The 20,253-nt window shown below is 39.2% G+C and overlaps 1 long non-coding RNA gene across 1 annotated transcript in view; it reads left to right on the top strand.

Annotated features, from left to right (window-relative positions):
• LOC114010267 (uncharacterized) overlaps positions 1-20,253 on the top strand; it is a 104,750-nt gene that overhangs the window by 43,760 nt on the left and 40,737 nt on the right. The window contains exon 2 of the long non-coding RNA XR_008747455.1: positions 6,268-6,367. This is a non-coding gene — a long non-coding RNA (uncharacterized LOC114010267). The remainder of the gene's footprint in view (positions 1-6,267; positions 6,368-20,253) is intronic.

Raw genomic sequence — 20,253 nt, 5'->3', positions numbered from 1 at the left:
ATGTAGTAGACATACAGACCCATATATAGTAAAATGATAACATTATAAAAGCTCATTTTGTATATGCTAGAAAGGTATTTGCCTTTCTTTGAAGCAGAACTGTGATTTACAATATACTTCTAACACTTTCCTAAAGCAGTTTTAAACTTTTTACTCTGTATTTTGCATTTATGCATTCAATCTTTTCCCTTCTTATGTGATGTACCTTATATATAACACATCGTATATCTACTTCTTTCTTTCAGATGATTTCTCAAAGTTGTTAAGATCATTTTAAATTTTAAGTCTCATCCAGATAGCTTTCTATTTGGTGTCATGTGCCAATATATTCTCTGTATAATTTTTCACCTTAATGAAAATATGGAAGAATTTAAGACTCAGGACATACCTCTGTAAGAACCTATTTGATATCTTTTTGGTAGGAAACTGAACTATTGTTTATTCAACCTTCTGTACAGCAGTTTTATCTAGAATATATTTCTCTAGTTCGATTATGAGGATGTCATGTCAGTCTGTGTCAAAAGCCATGATAAAGACAAGATATGTCACATTTCATGCTTCCCACTCATCCACTTAGCCAATTATTTTGTCAAAGAAGGAAATTGTATTGCATGAGCACAATTTGTTTTTGACAAATACATGTTAAATTGTTCTTATTACCTTCTTGATGTTAATGAACTGATTCATTATTTGATAATTTATTCCACTATCCTTTGGGATACTGAAGTTAGGTTGAACAGTCACAAATACCTTAGATACACCATTTTCCTCTTTGAGAAGAATTTTCTCTTTGCCCTTTTCCAGTACTTTGGGATCTCACTGTCTCCTAAGCATCTTCAGAAACCAGTGCTAGTAATTCAGAGATGCTCTGGCTACTTCTGTGAGTACGCAGGGGGACACTTTGCCAGGCCCTGCTGATTTCAGTATCTCTAACACCTAAAGAGCCTTCTATATTTCTAGCTTATCTCCTTTCCTCTTGTCACTAATTACACAATAATTTTGGTATGATTTACTAAGTGCTTGCACCAGTAAGTACTTTGCTTTGAAACAGCTGCCATGCATTGAGCAACTCCCCATAAAGCCTAAGTGCTCACCAGGGATCCACCTCAACGGCCATGATGGGAAGCTCTAGGTTAGATCCGTGTCCTACTCTACTGCCCTATGAAGAGAAGTGCTAAGCTTTCCTCTGACGTCTGCAGGTATCTGAGGCTTCAGAAGCACTGAGGTCTGCACAAGGTTCAAATCCAATCTGTCTTATCTCTCAGAAGAGTGACAGAGGATTCAGTTTTCCTTTAAGGCAAAATTAATCCAATAGCTGGCACCCAGAGGTGAAATCCCAGTGCCCATGCTCTCCTTGGCCCTGCAGCCCCTATCAGTCCCTCCTGAGAGCCAGTGCCATGTCAGGGACACAGTGGGGGTGAACAGGAGGGAGGCAAAAAGGGAGGGCCAGGACCAGAAGGAGCGAGCCTTGTGGTGCTCTGCTGGTGTGTAGGAAGAGAAAAGGTTAAGCTATGGTTGCTGCTCCAATGATTATTCCTGCTTCTTTTGAACACAGAACTGTTAAAGTTTAGGAAAGTTCCTTGTGGTAGAAAACATTGACAAATTTTATGAAAAACTCATTTTGCAAAGAAGATGTGTTACATTGTTAAATAATGTTTTAAATAAAATAATGTGGTTATCCAGTATCAAGTACTCATTGTGTCATATTTGTCATGCCTTCTGGCATAACAAATTTGGCATTTACTGCAAGACACAGTGGCTGCTGTCACAGGAGGTAATGAAATTGATTTAAAAGAGGGACAGCATATGGAAAAAATACCACTTTGGTAAAGGACATAATGCTACAGTAATTAATAAAAGAAGAAAATAATCTTCTCATAGAGAGAAATCTAATACATTCAAAGTACACCCCTGGAGCCCAGTTGCTTCCAAGCCTATGTGAATCCTCCTAGGTGCAGTAAACTTCCAGTGCAGTTTACTTTATCATGACTATGCCAAGCAGGAGCACAATGCAGATATAGCACAGAATATATAATAAGCTAGAACATTCCCCTCCCTCTGGAATCTGACGTTTTGACTTGATGAACTTTTGTACAAAAGTCTTTCTTCCTTGAAAAAGAAAGCAGGATATATACTTGAGCTGGACTGACAGATTTCTTCCTTGCTGCTGCATCACAGTGAAACAGAACTTTGTATTTCAAGATTAGACTGAATCTAATGGGACATGTTGACTTCTTTGAATTCAGGCTTGCCTAAAAGTAGAGCTGAAATGGGGACATCACTGAAACATTACTGCTTTGTGGTCAGAGAAGAGGAAAAAAGCTGGTGTGTGTTGATGCAATAAAAAAAATAATGGCTAAAACTTCATCTCTAGAAGGCCAGGTGGGTGTTGCACGTTCACTTAGATGGTATGCTGGTTTGACCCTGGCTGAATGCCAAGTGCCCACCAGAACTGCTCTCTCTCTCTCCCCTCCTCAACCAGTCATGAGAGAGAAAATATGATGAAATGCTCATGGGTTGAGATAAGGATGGGGAGATCACTCAGCAATTACTGTCATGGGCAAACCAAGTTTGACTTAGGGAAAATTAGTTTAATTTATTACCATTCAAATGAGAAAAAAAGACCTTCCCCACCACCCATACCTTCTTTCCTCAATTCCCAATTTCTCTTTCACCTTTCCCCTGAGCAGTGCAGTGGGACAGGGAATGGGGGTTACAGCAGTTCCTCACATGCTGCCTCTTCTGCTCCTTCCCCCTTGGGGAGGACTCCGCATGCTCTTCCCCTGCTCCAGCATGGGGTTTCTCCATGGGATACAGCCCTCCATGAACTTCTCCAGCGTAAGTCCTTCCCACAGGCTGCAGTTCTTCACACACTGCTCCAGTGTGGTCCTTCCAGAGGGTGCAGTCCTTCAGGAACAGGCTGCTCCAGCATGGGTCCCCTGTGGGGTCACAAGTCCTGCCAGCAAACCTGCTCCAGCGTGGGCTTCCTACAGGTCACAGCCTCCTTTGGGCATCTACTTGCTCTGGTGTGGGGTCCTCTGCGGGCTGCAGGTGGAGATCTGCTCCACCGTGGGCCTCCATGGGCTGCAGGGGCACAGCCTGCCTCACCGTGGGCTTCACTGCTGGGGAATCTCTGCCTCAGCACCTGGAGCACCTCCTCCCCCTCTTTCTTTGCTGACCTTGGTGTCTGCAGACTTTTTGCTCTCACATGGTCTCACTTCTCTCTCCTGCTGGTGCAGATTTTTTTTTTTCCAACCCTTTCTTATATGCCATGCAGAAGCACTACGACCATGGCTGATGGGTTCGGCCTTGGCCAGCAGCAGGTCTGCTTGCAGCCAGCTGGCATTGGCTCTATCGGACATGAGGGAAGCTTCTGACATCTTAATGCAGAAGTCACCCCTGTAACCCCCCTGGCTACCAAACCTTGCCATGCAAACCTACTACAGATGGTTATTCTAAAAGTTAAGAGTGAATGAAAACACAAAGCAAAGCCTCCTGAAGAGAGGTGTGTGTTCCCTATTTTTCCAGAAGATAAGGAGAGGTTAATTCAGTTCCAGAAAAGAAGGAAGTTCATCTAGATCCTTGCAATTGCTTTTAAGGACTTTTACTTTCTAGAGAAAAGGAATGTGGGATAGGATAGAAGTGGATGTTTTACTTTGTAAAGATCTGAAGGGTGGGTTTGACATATTGCAAACAAACGAGAAGTACATCCCCTGGAGCAGTTTGCTGGCAGGCAAGAGAGATCTCTCAGGCAATAAATAGGGTTTGTTAAAGTGAGTGGCTTAAATAGCCTAATCTGTGCTGGTTTCCATGGACAAGCTGCTGACAGAGTCCTTCAGTAATCTTTAGATCATATTGTTTGTGCAAGGTCATGTCATGCACACAGCATCAGCTACAGGTGCACAGAACAAAATGCACCTACAAAGTAATGCAGACTGAGGAGCATAAAAAAGGTCAAATGCAAAAGCTATGCAAGTCATCTGTAGTTCCTCAGCTATACACCAGGGATCTCTCTTGTGATTGTTCATAGGGCAGGGAAATGGGAAGTGATTAAATAAGCAGGGAAAAAAACCCTTCTGAGAAGTTAACAACATGGTAAACTTTTTTAAAAGGAAGGTACTATCTATGGGATGTGACATTTTCCTGATATGGTCAGATTACCTGTGGGTTTTCTTCTAAAGAAAAACTTTAGAAATTAGGTCCACAGACCTGGGGACAATTTATCTCTTCCTGACATAAATCTCCTCTTAGTTTTCCAAGCACTCTATTTTTCAACAATTTCTCTGAAATACTGATAAGCTTTTTAAGAAGAGACTGGGAGAGTAAAGAATGAGAACCGTGTAAAAATATATTTTCTTTCTGCTTCTTAGAAAATAGCATAAAGAAAAGTAAGAGAGAATTCTTGTTTATTAGACTGTAATAATAACAGTCTAGTCTCTCAGTTTATTATTAATCATGTTCTAGCCAGCTTGATAAATAGACTTACAACATTTGCACTTTACGCATAGTTCTTAGCCAAATGAAAATTTAATTTATTCTTCTTTATAACACTCATATGAAAGACTATTTTTTGAGATTTGAAAACCTGCTAGAATTTTTAAGTGGTTTTATTTATAGAGTATTGTTTTGCTTGTTTCCTACTTTGTAATAACAAGAAGAATAGTGACTTCAAACTCCAAACAATATTTGTTTTAACCTAATTTTGTTTAGGTGCAAAGATGTCACAAAACTTCTTGCAATAACAAGCTCTCAGGAGCTCAAGAGAACCTGGTTGTTTCTAGCTGCCAGGTACCGCACCCTGCAAAGCAAAACCCACAGAGCCAGCCCTGCTCTGCAGTGCAGTCAGTCTAGCAAGGGTTAACCACTAACTGATACATCAGAGCACAGAGAAGGACCCAGTGTAATGGGAATGAAGGGATTTTCATACGTGTATGCTAAAACAGTCATATTGATTTGTACCAATCACATTCGATTGACACCTGAAAGCACAAACTGGCAACAGAGAAAGGAATCAAGTTTGTAAAGATTTGGTATTTACGTTTTCTTGCTTTTCAAGATAGAAATGTAACACAGAGCTGGACACAGACCAAAGAATGACTGACCTTTTTTGTATATATTCTGCTTAAATATCTGTTAGTGGTGTAAGACAAATCTGGGTGAACTCTCAACAGAATGAAGACATCGAATCACTATCAGGGAGCCTGAATAATAATGCCTTTTTCTCATTATTAAAAATTAATTATCCACACCCACCCTGCTAAGGAGTTACCCTGGCCATGTGGGAATACAGCTGATGGTATAGTGTGAGAAAGATCTTTGGCTTGATCCACAAACACTGCTGTTTTAGAAGATAATTTGGAGGGAACAGTAAATAATGCAAAAGTGTATTTCATAGAGGAACTCATTCCCATAACCACAGCTAACTTACAGGCTTGAAGACAATGGAAAATAACACATTATTAGGAAAGGGTGAAAAGAATGCATTTATTTTCTTTATTTTGGCAGAGAATTCAGGTTCATTTTTGCATCTGGATTTGTATGAGATGTTCCTGCCATTTGTTCAGCTCAGCAATAACTGCAAAGCATTCTGAATATTTGGCTGTGTACAGCAATATTTAGCGTTATAAATCATGGATCACATTAGCCAGGCTATAAACTCAGTAAGTAATGACAAATGGAAAGTCAGATTTGGCTTCCAGTTATGCTGGTGTAAATCTGTAGTAGACTTGAAATCTACAGGACAGTCAGCTTTAGAAGAAACTCTTTATTTTCAATATTCCCAGAAAACCTGAAAACCAAAGGGCTGCTTTCATAGTATTAAGAGCAACATACAATTTAAGACAGGATGCGTGCAGATGAAGTGGCAGGCAGTCATCTGTGGCTGCTTGGTTCCCCCCCCCCCCCAACCCCCGGCGGGGGGTGTGTGTGTGTGTGTGTCTGTAAATACCGGGGGCCAGATTGAGAACCCTGGGGGGCTGTATCCGGCCCGTGGGCCGTAGTTTGAGGACCCCTGATTTAAGGTAACAGTTTAAGAAATCCAGAGATTTTGTGAAAAAGAAACCTGTTTGCTAAATTTACACATTCCAGAAAATGTTGTCATAGTTAAATAAATGGTGCCAACTATTCTGATTAACAAATCTTAAATCTGAAGAGGCCATAGAAGGCAATAAACTGAAGCAGCATAGAAAAGACATTGTTGTGGACAAGTTCTGATATCAAGCTAAGATACTGCTCAGGGCTGACAGAAGGCTCTGGTTCATTTTTCAGCTGTGTTGCATCCTGTGAGCAGAAAAAAAAGTCTCCCTGACCTCATCTGTGAGGATGCTGTAGGTGATGCTCCAGACTCAATCTGAAGACTCGGTTCTGGGTAAGCATTTCTCCTTGCTTTCCTATAGTAATAGGTCTGGTGGTTGTTCTTTAGTTAATGGAGACCTGATTATTATGCTGCTAGTTGTCTGTTGTAGGTGGTGGGAAGTCTAAGGATAACAAAAATGAGATGGAGAAGAAGGTGGTGGTGGTCTTGTTCTATGTAAACAGGAAAGAAAACAAGGCCAAGACCTCCCTCATCCCTTGGTCCTGAGATGCCAGAATTGTGGCAGTTTTTTGCCGTTGTGCCCTGTGAGTGGGGCAGGAGGGCCAGAACTCTGTCCGGTGCTTCTCTAGCACGTGCCTAAGCTGACAGGACCTAGGTTTTAAGAATCACGTCTTAGGCTATACCTCCACTGACAGAGGTTTCCTTGTGATAGTCTGTACACACGGGTCTTGGAGGACTTTGTACATGGAAGCACATATGGAGTAAATTGGAGTGTCTCCTCATTTGAATGCACCAGAAACACAGCTGGCAAAACACCAGTGGAACAGGAAAAGAGTAGTAGCTGGACGCTGAATGTATCAGATGCTACCTTGATGTAAAACAAGTCTGTGAAGAGATATGTATGAGGAGTTTGTAGAGAACATAGAACACGGATGTCTAAACTCCCTTTTAATGTGGATTAGTGTCCCTGTTGCCTTATTCACAGGGGACTGACAGCATAAAACTACAGGTGCCTAGAACTTAGCTCTTTGCTAAGAGGTCGGTAAGGTCTGCTCTAATACCGAGCAGCTTTGAGTACAGAGGAAACATTGGACTATCCTGATTTAATACATCTTCCAAGCTCACGCATGTGCTTCCTTTGGTGTGTGAATATTAATAAAAGGCAGTGCCTCCATATTACTGTGTGCATCAGGTAGGGATGAAGCTGTCAAAACCCAGGTGTAAGCAGCAAAGCTGCTCTACTTCAGGGATACTTGGCACCAGAGCAGAGAAGTGGAGAGGTATTTGAGTTATGCCTGCTGCTAATCTGTATTAACAAAAAAGCACTGCAAGCTATTTCCATTATCCTTTGCTTGCTTTCTGCTAATCCTTTGCTAGTCAGAAAAAAAGCACCAATTTTGAAGGCTTAAATTTATTTGCATCTGTTCTGCAGGTTCACAAGTAGTGAGGAGCACATGCTTAGAATATTTTAAGTTCAGGTGTTGTGAACCTTCATCTAAGTGAAGACCACCCTATTGCTTGAATGAATTCCTATTAACTAGAGATCTGTTACCCCTGTTTCCTATCCTGCTACTAGATTATTTGGGAAAAGAATTTCTTAGATAGTCAGCCAGCCAGAATGTTTTATATTGGAATTGAGTAGCAATGCAATCTCTCACTTTTTGCCAAATCCCTTGTGTGCATTGGTAGCAATAACAAAAAAAAACAAAAAAACCCAAAAACCCCTAACATTTACATCCTCATAACACTTGCCCTCTACAGAACCCAAACTACCTATCACCTCCAGTTTGCTCAGCTGCAAATGGAAGATTAATGATTTGCTCAAGACAACATGAATAATCACATTGGGTTTTTTCCTGCATTTTCAGCATTACAATTAATCATCTGACATATTGCCTTTTTTAGATGATACCAGAAGTCTATTCAATTTGATTGCTACAAAGTAATATTGGGCTAAAATTTTCAAGGTCAAAGCAAAAGCCACAAACTTTCAGACATATCTACATTGTGTGTCCTGACTGTAAATAACAGGAACATCCCACATGTTTTTGATAATGTGAGGGCAGAAAACTGAGCTGGCACACTCAAGAGAAAAATGGAAAGATTTTAAGAAGCTAAAAGAGTACATGAAATTTAGAAAACTTGTATCAGATCTCTGCATTTGAACAAAATGTTTTGATCCTGCAGAATTTGAAGTCTGCTGGCAGTACTCTCAGAGCTTCATAAAAACCCATATTGTCATAACAGAGAAATACCTGACCCAAATATCTGAATTTTATAGATGTTTATTAAATCAGACCCAGAGAAACATTCTTACTGAACCACATGGTTATTTGCAGCAGAAAAAGAAAATTAGTTGAAATACACAGGAAAAGAGAAAGCTGAGCCAGAAAGGGGAACAGAGGAATGTAATAGTAGAACAATAATGGGTGACTGTGACACAGGTGGGTTATGAGCTCAGATTTGACTGGTCTTATAAGGTACAAAAAAAGTGGTCTTTCCCCCAGCTTTCTCCTGTTCCACTGATTCATCACACGATTTCTATTTTTTCTGGTCTCAGATAAGTTTCATCTAAAGACTGTTTCAAAACATTTGGAGGAATCCCCTCTAGTGAGGTCTTGAAACATGTATGTCTTATTTTCCTGGAAAAGGCTATTCTGCTCTGTTGGCAGGCCTGCCTTCTTTCCTCAGGCTCTATTTCACTGTTAGAAGAACTCGTTTTGCTAGAAATTACCAAATTTCTGCAATGGCTAGAATAGCCTGACCTGCTTTTAGCTGCCAAGAAAGCCTTTTTACTCCATGGGCTAATGCAGGTCCATTCCAAAGGGACAGGCAATATATTATGACATGTGTTGTGTATATTCTCTAGGATCATCGAACCCTCTTCTAGTGTAAGAGGTTTTCTATCGTTTTAGCTAAATGTGTCTTTCCTAGCTTCCTATATATGTATTTTGAATTGATGGTACTAGTTTGTAAAGTTTGTTAGCTGACAATTGGAGATTCTGTTCTTTTTCCTTGTGCTTTCCAATTAAGTAATTCTCTCAATCTTCTTTGAACTTCCTCTTCCATGATCTGCACTTCACTGTGACTGATCACACCACATCACTCCATTCACATTCTTTTTTCAATCTACTTTGCCAAAGGGTTATATGATGCCTCCCATTCCCATTGTTCTTTCCAGAAATCAGTCATGCCTAGTTCATTTGTCACTGTATTCTTCTCATCTTTCTGCCTGACAGTTTGAAAGATTTCCTCTGGACATTTCCACTTCACTGATAATAGTGTTTTTTTGTGTGTGTATTCCTTTAGTTCTCTTGTCTGTATTAGTAAGTTCTCCAACTCCACTTCAACTTCTGCAATGTTATGATATGAGATTAAGACTTTTTTTCCCCATGTGATTGCATTGCTATTGAGCTACTTTTCAATTTCCCCTAATTCACATCTCCCCAAGTAAAGCTGCTGTCATTACAACGTTCCTGTAGACACAGTGGGGACAAGTACAGGGTGGACATGAAATGGAACCATGCGTATAAATCAGTACGTGTAACGTTATACCCAGAAAAGGTTTGAAAATGTACAGCACCTATTTGGATCCTTCTTATTATGGATATATCTTTTAAATGAACGCTGTACTATAGGAATCTTTCATGATCCTTTACTGATTCCCTCAGGAATTGTAATCCCCCCCCCCCCCCCCAACCCCCCCCCCGGGTGAAATGCCTATTGCATAAATACATATATAATGCTATATTTCACACTAAAAGTGAGCAATTAAGACACAGAAGTCTATAATATGTTCTGTTTCTCTCTCTCTCTCTGTCTCTCCCCTGCTATCCTAATGGGTGAAATAAGAAAGAAACACGGCAGATTTCCTATGGCTTTCCATTCACAACTTCCGTGTCAGCTGGAAGCTGAGGCTTCTCAGAGTGAACATTATCATCCTGTCTAGAATTTGAAGAATAAATGATGTAGTGTTTGGTTTTCTCCTCTTCTGGACATTAGAAGCTGAGGTGTTTCTTAAGTTTGGAAAAAGTCAGTATTTTAATTGTGTTTTGTTTCTAACCTAGGTGATAAAATTTAGAACCTGTTATAGTGAGGGACTGGCCATGTGGTTTAGGATTGCCAACATGATGGTCTATCACATGTTAGGGTATACTTAATGTATTCGTTTCCGGTAAATCAGTCAGAGAGAACTATGCATATTCTTTTACCACTATGAGCTTCTGTGCTTTTTTGTAAGTGTTGCCCCTATCTGCATCATGGCAAAGGATCTATTTTCCTTTTAAGTGGTCACTCACAACTCATTGTAAATAAAACATATTTCCTGAGACCTATGCCTTGATAGAAAGCATAGGAGTCTGTACTTGTGAAAAAAGTAGTTGACTTGCATACAACATAAAGACACTGATTTAAATTCTAAATCTGCTTACTGGAGATAGGAATGTGTTTTGAAACCGCAGTTTCGTAATTTGGAACTAGCTAGAGCATCTGTTCTTTTGCAAATAAAGGGCAAGCGTAGTCTGAATCAAATCACATCAACCATTATTTTGTCTCTGTGTTGTTGGTATCCTTGCACTTATCCTCATCGCTTTTGTCTAAACTTTTGAATATCGGAAGTGACTTAGTGAGAAATATTTTATTTCCCCATTAGGATTTAATTTGTTGCCTACCATTTGTTTTACATTCTTCTTTCCATTGTTACACTACCTTTGTCAGCTCTTTTGAAAGCATATATTGAGAAACATATAATTGAATAAAAATAATTATACAATGTGTGACTTCTACAAAGTACCAATATTTCAGAGAAAAACCCTGTTAACACACTTTTATTTTCCTTCCTTCTGCACTGCTTCCTTCCTCTCTGCATTAACTCTGTATATGGAGGTATATAAAAGTCATAGCAATTATTGTATTTTAAAAAAAAAAATAAAAAGCACTGCACAAGAAAACAGCACATCCTTATCACAGTAGTTCTTTGATCTTGTAGGGTCAGTACAAGCCTCTCCTATGAATTCTTGTCCATGACAATCAAGGCATACCAAAACCTTTTAATTGTGTGCTCTCTGAACACCCTTTCTCTTGGGCTAGGAATCTTTGCTGCATAAATATAGTTTGGTTAGTGATGTCTAGACTAGCTTTAATACTACACAGCTGCTAGCAATGAAGTAAAACTTCAAACCAGCATACTGCTGGTTTCTGTGTAGATAAAGTCACAGAATTTAGCTAAATCTCTTATAGTCCCTGGATATGCCCACCAGTTTCAAAACCCTGGTATGAATAGTTCCACACCTAAAATATTAAGCTGAATGGCAGTCAGCCATCGGAAGGGAACTACAGCTGCATAGTTTAGCAAGTAAGATACTTGAGAAGAACTTAGAGCTGGTCTTGGCTGTGTGGTAATTTCTTAAATTTCTCAGTAAACTCTCTGGCTCAGTTCTTTCACTTTAAAATGGGATTTCTAGTGCTTCATGATAACATGTGTTTATTTGTATAGCATTGTTCTAGCTTTGGTTTATAATTTTTTGCATTATTGCTAGAAATTTGCTTTACTAACTAAAGGAGAAATGCAGTCAAAGCAACAAGAAAAAGGCCTTCCATTCTGAGATGCAAATCTTCCTGACTGGTGACTTTGATGAGCTCTAGAACTTTCTGAAAAGTAGTAAAGCCCTGTCTCTTGGGACCTTAGTAGGAGAATGGGAAAGTTGTAAGCAAATGCATAACAGCAAGCACTTTGAGATCGACAAAGAGCAGAACTAGATTTGCTGTGGGTTATCCATTTTAAATTGCAACAATAATCAAAGCCTTCAACTTCTTAAGAACACATTTGGTGCATCTATAATTCAGAAGATAGTAGAAAAGCTGAGGAAACAAAGTAAGCAAAGGGTCCCACTGTGCTGAGGCACCCCTCCTCTTTCATTGTCTTCTGAGAACTATACCCTGTAGAGGAATGAAGGCAGTGGGTTGATTAGCATTGATAACATGCAGCTGTGGCTTTGCTTTGGCGGCAGTGGGTTGGTTGACATGGATGATGTGCAGCTGTAACTCGTTCCTGCTAAGTGGTTAAATAGCCCTGAGGAAGGGGGGGGGGGGGTGTTAGTGGTTGGGTGGAGGAGTGTGGTCTGAACTCTGAAGGAAGGTGAAACAGTATGGATAGTAGAATCTGACAGAAGGTAAAAGCCTTGTTGCAGCCTACTAGTTTGTGCTGCAACAGTACCCCAAAGGAAGCAATGGAGTGAATATTGTTTAAGTTCATTCTGGACTATCAATGTATTTACCAGGACTGGCAGGCACTTGGCTTGCTTTACATACCAATAAGGGATGACCAACTTCAGCAATTTTTCTCATCCACTTAAATATTTGCAGCATGACTGCAAACAGTAAGACACATGACACAGCATCTCAAAAGCTCACTTCTAGAAAGTGTGGGGCAGTTGCAGATGCTGCCAGGCTTGGGATGGGCACCCACAGGATGGTGCCAGGGTGCTTGGGTCATCCATACTGGTACTCTCCTGCTTGCCTGGGGAAGAAATCTACCTCCCCAACTTGCCCCCCTGACTGCAGAGACATGTTCGATTCCTGTTGGTTGTTCAGAATAGTGGGTTTGATTTATTTTGCTGCTCTGGTTGTGGTGATAAAGTACAGGGCTACTTGACAGATACACCTGGACAGCACTGGTTGTGTAATTTGGACACCTTATTACCCCTTTTTCTGTTCCTTCCTTTCTCTACTCTTGCACCTATGTTTCTCTGCCCCAATCTTCCCCCTGATAAACAACCAATCCCTAACAACTTTTTCCACATTTGTGCTGGTTCTGGGACATTCATGCCCATATTTGGTATTACTGTTATCGTTGCTTAGGTAATCTTATATTATATTACTGATAATATATTATATCACTGATCTGGTCATCCAGATGCTGTTGACCTTGCAAGACTTGACTACCCCAGAGTTCCCCAGTGCTCCTCTGTACTTATCTGTGAAGTCTGGTCATTTCACACATAACTTCTCCTTAACCACCTATGAAATTCCAACCTCTCCTATAGCATGCTCTGTAACTTTTGATAGCAACTCACACTGTTATCTGTCACACCCAAGGACCTCTCAAGTCAAGGTCATGCAGTGGGTTTTCATGCCCTGTCCAGCTTAGCCTCACTGGGGCTCAGTCCAGTAGCCCTGGCACCTGCCTACAGCCCACTCAGTCTGTGCTCTGTCTGTCTTTCTCTTACTTTACTTGGCTTATTTTAGTCTTTCTGAGGTTTGCTTCCTTCCTACTTCTCAGCTTCCTTCCACGTTGAAAAAAAAGTATCTTTCCATAAACGACCATAAATAAAATTTTAAAAGAGCGATGTGGTGTAGTCTTAACCAGTACCTTAGCTATAATCACTGAAAGAAAGAGTAAGAGTCTGGAATACCCTGCATGAGTGCTGATGTCACATGTGATTTCATATTACAGTATGATAAAGGAAACTGTGTCACAAAGTAAATTTTCTTGGCTTAGTGAAGAAATCTAAGACCACCTGAACTATCGCATGGTTATTCTGACCCATCCAGCTAGAAGGGTCCCAGGTCTAAAAGATGAAACATAGAACTAGATGCCTGATGTATGTAAGTATCAAAAGTCTGAGGGTTTGGGATCTTTGAATGAATAAAATTATTAATATAAATATACTTTAGATTAAGGTTTTTAAGACATTACAGTACCCTTATTATCTTACAGGTGTGTTTCAGCATTGCCTTCTGGAGGACTCATGATAGATTAATCTACTCCCAAATTCCAAAAAAGGCCTGCAGCTCCTTAGGTCTCCCCAGACAGAAGTTTCTAGCACGCCTGAAAACTGAGTCCAGTGCTTGAGTTCTTGCCCCTGAAAAACTGGGTCTGTACTCAGTCATAAGTTGCTGTTTCATAGAGCATTATGTATGTTAAAAAGCATCCCAGTTCTTGTCAGAAGAATCTCTAAGCCTTTCTATGCTCATAAGAAAATCATAGGCAGAGATTTAAGTGCTTGCACATATCACTCCTTTCGCCTTCCCTAGAGAAAAGGAATGTCACAGCTGGTGAGAGCTAACGCTTGCAAAATTACACTACTTCATATAATTTCTATCAGTGTTGCCAAATGTATTTTAAATTTTATTTTTTTTTAATAAAATAACACCCATCCCTTGCTTTTCCCTATTAAAAAATAATTAACCAGTATATGTGCGTGTGTGTGTGCACATGCCCTCTTCTTTTTAACAACAAAAACCTGCCATCAGGACTATGTAGCCATTTACTGAGCAGACATAAGACACTGCACCATTAATACTATGATATCATTTGCCAGTTGGGTGTGTTTAGCACACACTATGAATTGAAGACAAATTTGGCACTTATTTTTGGGCCTAACTCCAAAAGGCTCTACAATAGAGCTGACTTACAATTTACATAGTACTGATGTGTTATCCTTATGATAAAATCCCAGTGCACTAGAAATGACTGGTGTTCCATTTCTGCTTTCCATCCCTCATATTTTCTCCAGTTATCATTGCTGATTGCTGCTGTTCAATATTTTCTGTACTTTCAAGTACTGGTAAGGATCTCTGCCTTTCTTTGCTATTGCCACTTTTGGTCCTCTCACATATATTCCAATTCTATTAACAGTAACATTTAAAAACTTTGGTAATGCTTTTTCATTTCTTATTTTCTATATCTTTGTGTCTTATGAAGATAACATTCCTTTCTTGCTTGCTGCACATTACTGCCAACTTTATAATAGAGTAATTTATACTCATCCTCAGACAGATGTATCAACTGAAACGTGATTTACAGTTAATGAGGCCAGGCCACACATTTTATTGTCTGAATTCACATTTTCCCTATCATCTGTCTTCTGTCTTTGTGTTAACATATCTTTTGCAAATGACCTATTTTGAGCAGTTATAGTTAAAACTTCAAATTGTTCTGTCCTTCCTCTTTTGTCAGGTCACTTGCAAGTTTCCATTTTATTCAATGAGATTTTGTAAAAGGCACTCCATGCAGGTTCTTTTAATCTCTTTCTGCTTGAGTATCTCTTCCTGTTGTCTAATGACTTGTTGTCAGAAGTAGTATATTCCTCAGATAGTTTTGGTTTTAATCCAGTAAGTCCATCTCTCATAGTTTCCTGTCATTACTCATTGTGTTCCCCGACATCCTTCACTGATCTCATCTTTTCTTCCGTACACTCCATGCCAACATAAAGTCACTTCAGGTCAGAGTTCATACAGTGCTAACTTCCTCCTGCTGCTCCTGTCAGATTCCCTTAAATCCACTTTTCATCAAGTCACTAATCCCAGGCACATGATCTAATTGGGTGGTAAGTTGCAGCTCCTGAAGTAAGCCTAAGCATTACCGAATTTCCTTTAAAAATACTCTTCATTTTCTTCATTTCCTTATCATAATTCTCTTCTCTTGAACTCCCGTATAAAGCTGTCTACTTTTGTGCTGTTGGACAGCCCATGCCTGTTTTCCATGGCATTCATGCGATTCCGTTCAGTATCACAAGACTCTGTTAAATGTACATACTAACTTTCAAATATCAGAAAGTTTTTTAAGAGGAATTAATATCAAGGAAAGCCTGCATATTTATAACCCCTATAAAACATATGGAAACTGTTCTTTTCGTTTTTCAAAAGCATTTCCTATACATTTCAATATTTGCAACTAAAAAACCCAAATGAGAAAAGCAAGAGCAAACTAGGCCTTTCCTACACTCTTGCTTTCCTGTTTTATTGATCCATACTGTTCTCCATGCAGCCTATTTTAATTGCTAACAACAGATAACCTTAAAAGAGTCAAACATATTATTGCAAATTTCTGTCAGAGTAATACTGTTGTATGCTGCAGTGTAATTTACCCAGCTAAACTGCAGGCTTTCCCTGCAGTTCAAACAAACAAACAAAAAAAGCATTACCAAACATTCATTTGTTTGGCAAAGCTTTCCTCTCCATTGCTCTTTAGAACCTGAAACTTTGGAATCCTTCTTTTTCTTGAGTAATCCTATCATTACTTTCAACACACTTGACAATTTTTTGCTATTAATACAGTTAATGAAGTTCAGTAACACCCAAATCTTGGGAAAACAGAATACAGACTTTACATTTTAGCTGGAACATTTTACTTGTTAACAATATTTCTCATTAACAAAATCTTCCTTGACACCATTCAGTGAAATGCATCTTTTCCTGATTGTTTACATACATTTTCTGAGCGGAACATTTATGTTTGCAACTTTTAACTGATGATTTTAGGTTCCCTTCGTTCCCAGTTGCTTACCAGTTAGGTAATTCTCTCCGACCATCCTCACCTGTGATGTATACTTTATTTTGATTAACCACACTATGTTATTCACACCTTTTTTTTTTTAAAATATCCACTTCTCAAAGAAGTCTTTGTTTCCCTTCAATCAAGAAGTCAACTATACTTGTTCTTCAGTGGTTGTTGTAGTCGTCTTATCTTCGTTTCAGTCATCTGCCCAATTTCCTCTTTTCATTTACAAACAAGTTTTTCCGGTGGAAACATCATCATTATAAATGAAGTTAGTAACAATCTGGAAGGTTGTCCCACATCTAAGCTGTAATAAATAGAATATGACTGACTTTAACTATGCTCTTCAAAATATATTCCATTCTCTAAATCTGATTTTGAGTTGAAAGCTCCCTGGTAATAAAGCCATATATCAGTTTTTAATTGGGAATGATAAGGACTCCCCAAACTGGTTACCAAGTAAAGGTTTATTCAAGTTTTTGTGGAAAGTGCCTTCTGTCATTGTGAACACAGTAAATATATATCAAAGGTGATCTTTTCTATTGGTGCTGTTTAAAGGAAGACATACACAAAATTAAAGGATTTCTTTCTTTAAGTAAAGGCATATGAGAGCCTTTCAGGCTCTGAGTATTGGAAAGATTTGCTCCTCTGCCAGCCTCACAGCAGCCAAAGAGAAGGACAGGTCGTCATCCTACTGTGTTAGTACACAAAAAGCCTACATGACCTGCTAGCATGCCTGACTGCCTTTGCTTACTGAAGAAAGTAATCTGGCAAGAAGCCCTAGATAAAGTTACTGTCTGCTGGACCTCTGCATTTTCTCAACAAGGCTTCTTCCCTCCATAGGCAAGCGTTGGAGGATACCATGCTCTGACTTCCCATGTTGGTGTCGCAAAATGAGACCACTGATGACAAGGAAAGGAATTGGGATTTTGGCAACTACATAGGAGCGCATGATGCTTGGCACTGAAGGATGTCATGAGGAGCCCATAATTCAACACAAAACCTCTTAGTAATGTAATAACTGGCCCAGAATTTGCTGACTGCTTGTTAATTATTGAACAATCCCAAACCATCTGACCAAAAACCTACCCTATGTCTCCTCAGCTGCTTGTCCCAGATGACTAATAGCAACTGTTTTTGAAAGGTGTCCAAGAATGTCTTTGTAGTGCCTTTACTTTTCCACAGCTCTAGCCAAGTGTCTATGTATGAAGAACCCTGAAACTCCAAGCCAAAACCTCTCCCTCCTGGTACTTCTTCCATAAACAAGTTCTCTGTTAGATTTCAAATACAGCTGACACTGAAATATGCCAAAAACCAGAAGCCTGAACAGAAGGATTTTTTGATTAGAAATTTTCTTCACATCTTAAAAAAATATGGCTTCTTTGTTGTTACCATTAGTGCAAGTAACATAGAAAGGAAGGGAAAAATAAAAAGCATTAACTTCTTAGGCAAGCAAGAGGTAACAGTCTTTAAATTCAGCTGTGGATAACAAAAAAAGGGCATTTTGTACACAAGGTGTCTGTTCCTGTATCTCTCGAAGATTCCAGAGGAATTTGGGAACAGAGACTACATATTATCTTCTGACATGAATTTTTAGAGGTGACAGCTCTAAAAATTTCTCTTTCAAATGCTTTTCTTTAGATATTTGTACTTTTGACAAATAAGAAAAAGGTGGTTGGTTTTACAAAATCAACTACAACTGAAAAGGAAGCCACAGCAAAGGTCCACTTTCTGAACAAGTATTTCTCTCATATGTTGCAAATGTTGATGTTATGAGATTTATAAAAGGAAAGCAGGATTATTCCTGGCTCAACAATACCCTGATCCACTACTGTCTGAAGAACTTGTCAAATTATATCGATTTCTAGTTTAATCAGGGTTTTATTCCTCAATATTGTTTGAGCATAGACTTTATTCATACTCCGAGTTTTAACAATACCCTGTGCTAACCCTCCCAATGCAATTCAGAGACTCTTTTCTCTTTAATAAGAGCTTTCCTTTCTTCCTTCTGTGATATGGACACATCTGCTACTTAAACAAAAGGAAGAAGAAATACTTGAAATCTTCTTCTTCAGCATAATAGAAGTTAATATATCGTGACCCTTTTCTGTCCCTAATGTCCCAGGAAGGTGACCACAGAAGTGACTAAAATGCACTGCAATAGTCTTTCTTGCTATGTCCTACACACTTACGTGTCTATCAGGCTGGTAAAGTAATTTCATTTGCTTTTCCAGTCCCGTCTCTATGGAAGTGTTTCCATTTCCTTTTTAACTCTGTTGATTCACTCTTTGCCTGGGAATTCAACCCGTAAGTAGCTTAGACTTTTAACAAGCACTTATGCCCCTGTATATCCTTGTAGTCTGTCCAGATGGCTTAGTTAAAATCTTGACATTTTCAGGTTGGACACCGGAATATGGGGAACCTAGCCATTTTGTCTATTTTATACTTAGGAACATGGCTTTCTTATAATCCCTTTCTTCAGTTTTGTTACTTGCCATTTAAACATGTATTATTGTTCTATGTGCTACAGTATGTATGGTAATCTATCCTTTTACTCCTTGGTCTTCATATTCATACTAAATCAGAAATAATGAGAGTCAGCAGCAATCAACAAATTATGCTCCTCTCCATGTCTCACCCCAGCCTCTTCTCTTAAATCTTCTACCTGTTGCCACATCTGAGAATGTTTCTTCAACTCAGTTCCTAGGGAGGAATCTGGAACTGTGGGTTAGATGGGCAGGTGCCTCCTACAGTTTAGGAGAAAAATTAGAGACATCAAGATAGGACTGAAAATGACCAATTGAGTGATCCGTCCAGTGCAAGTCAGTGGGAAATACTGAGGATGGGGAGTTCTCCGATATTTTCCTAGGCATTTTCAGGGCTGTGGCTTTAGGTAAGGGCTTTCAATCACAGACTCGCATCCCTTCCTGGTAACAGCCCCAAATAATGGTTCTTCCCATGAACTGAGCAGTGTTCATTCTTTTTCTTTAGAGGAGGAGAATGGTACTATCACCTATTTTCTGTAGTAAAATGTAATTACTATGGACATTCGAAGAAATAGAAGAAAATTCAGTGCAGTCAGGTTGCTGCAAGTTCTTCAAACTTCAGTTTGCACAGTTACTTAAATCCTCTGTCTGTTAAAAAAAAAAATAATTATCTGCATCTATCCTGAAGACAGATCAGTGTTATAAAACCGTGTGTGTTTTACATCATCATTGTATTGCTGAGAAAGCTAGAAATAAATCAGCTATCTAGGACATTTGACTGAAATGTTCTTGCTTACTTGAGTGGGAATATGTAATTCATATTTATTTATTAAATAAACTATCTTTAGCATGAATAATTAATAGATTTCTGGAATGTGTGAACTGTGACCTGCATCAGGAAGGCTCTAAAGAGAAAAAGAGGAAAGGTCAAACAGTGATGCTGCGATTTGTATATTGGAGTTGTGTTTATGCCAGGGTTTAAAAGAACAAGAGTAAAATTCCTGTGCCAGAATTCAGACAATATATCTGGGGTCTTAGAATTGTGTTGCGTTTTGATTGACGTTCTCATCACAAAGCTTGACTTTTCTTTGGACAGCAACTTGCGTAAACATTAGGCCGGTATTAAAAGGTACACATAACATGAGGCAGTGCGGGGAAATACCCTAAAAATATCAGCAGTGAGCTAAACACTTTTCCCTGAGCTCTGTGTACTCTCTCCCATTCAATTTGTGGGAGCATCTGAATTGAATTCAATTCAATTACAAGAGGTAAAATGTAACCTGGAAGGGGGAAGTTTGTAGTTGTGCCACAGGCATTTTTGCAGAATGACCATTCTTAAATCTCCAATTGCTCTCCTTTGATGACAAGAACCAAACACTTAGCCAAATAAGTTTCCAGCTCTGGTATGCTTTGGTAGTAGGATGAAGGGAGAAGCAAGTCCAAACTAGCTTTGG

Source organism: Falco peregrinus, chromosome 5 (genome assembly GCF_023634155.1).
Source record: "Falco peregrinus isolate bFalPer1 chromosome 5, bFalPer1.pri, whole genome shotgun sequence".
Lineage (NCBI taxonomy): Eukaryota > Metazoa > Chordata > Aves > Falconiformes > Falconidae > Falco > Falco peregrinus.
This window is presented reverse-complemented; position numbering and strand designations above follow the sequence as displayed.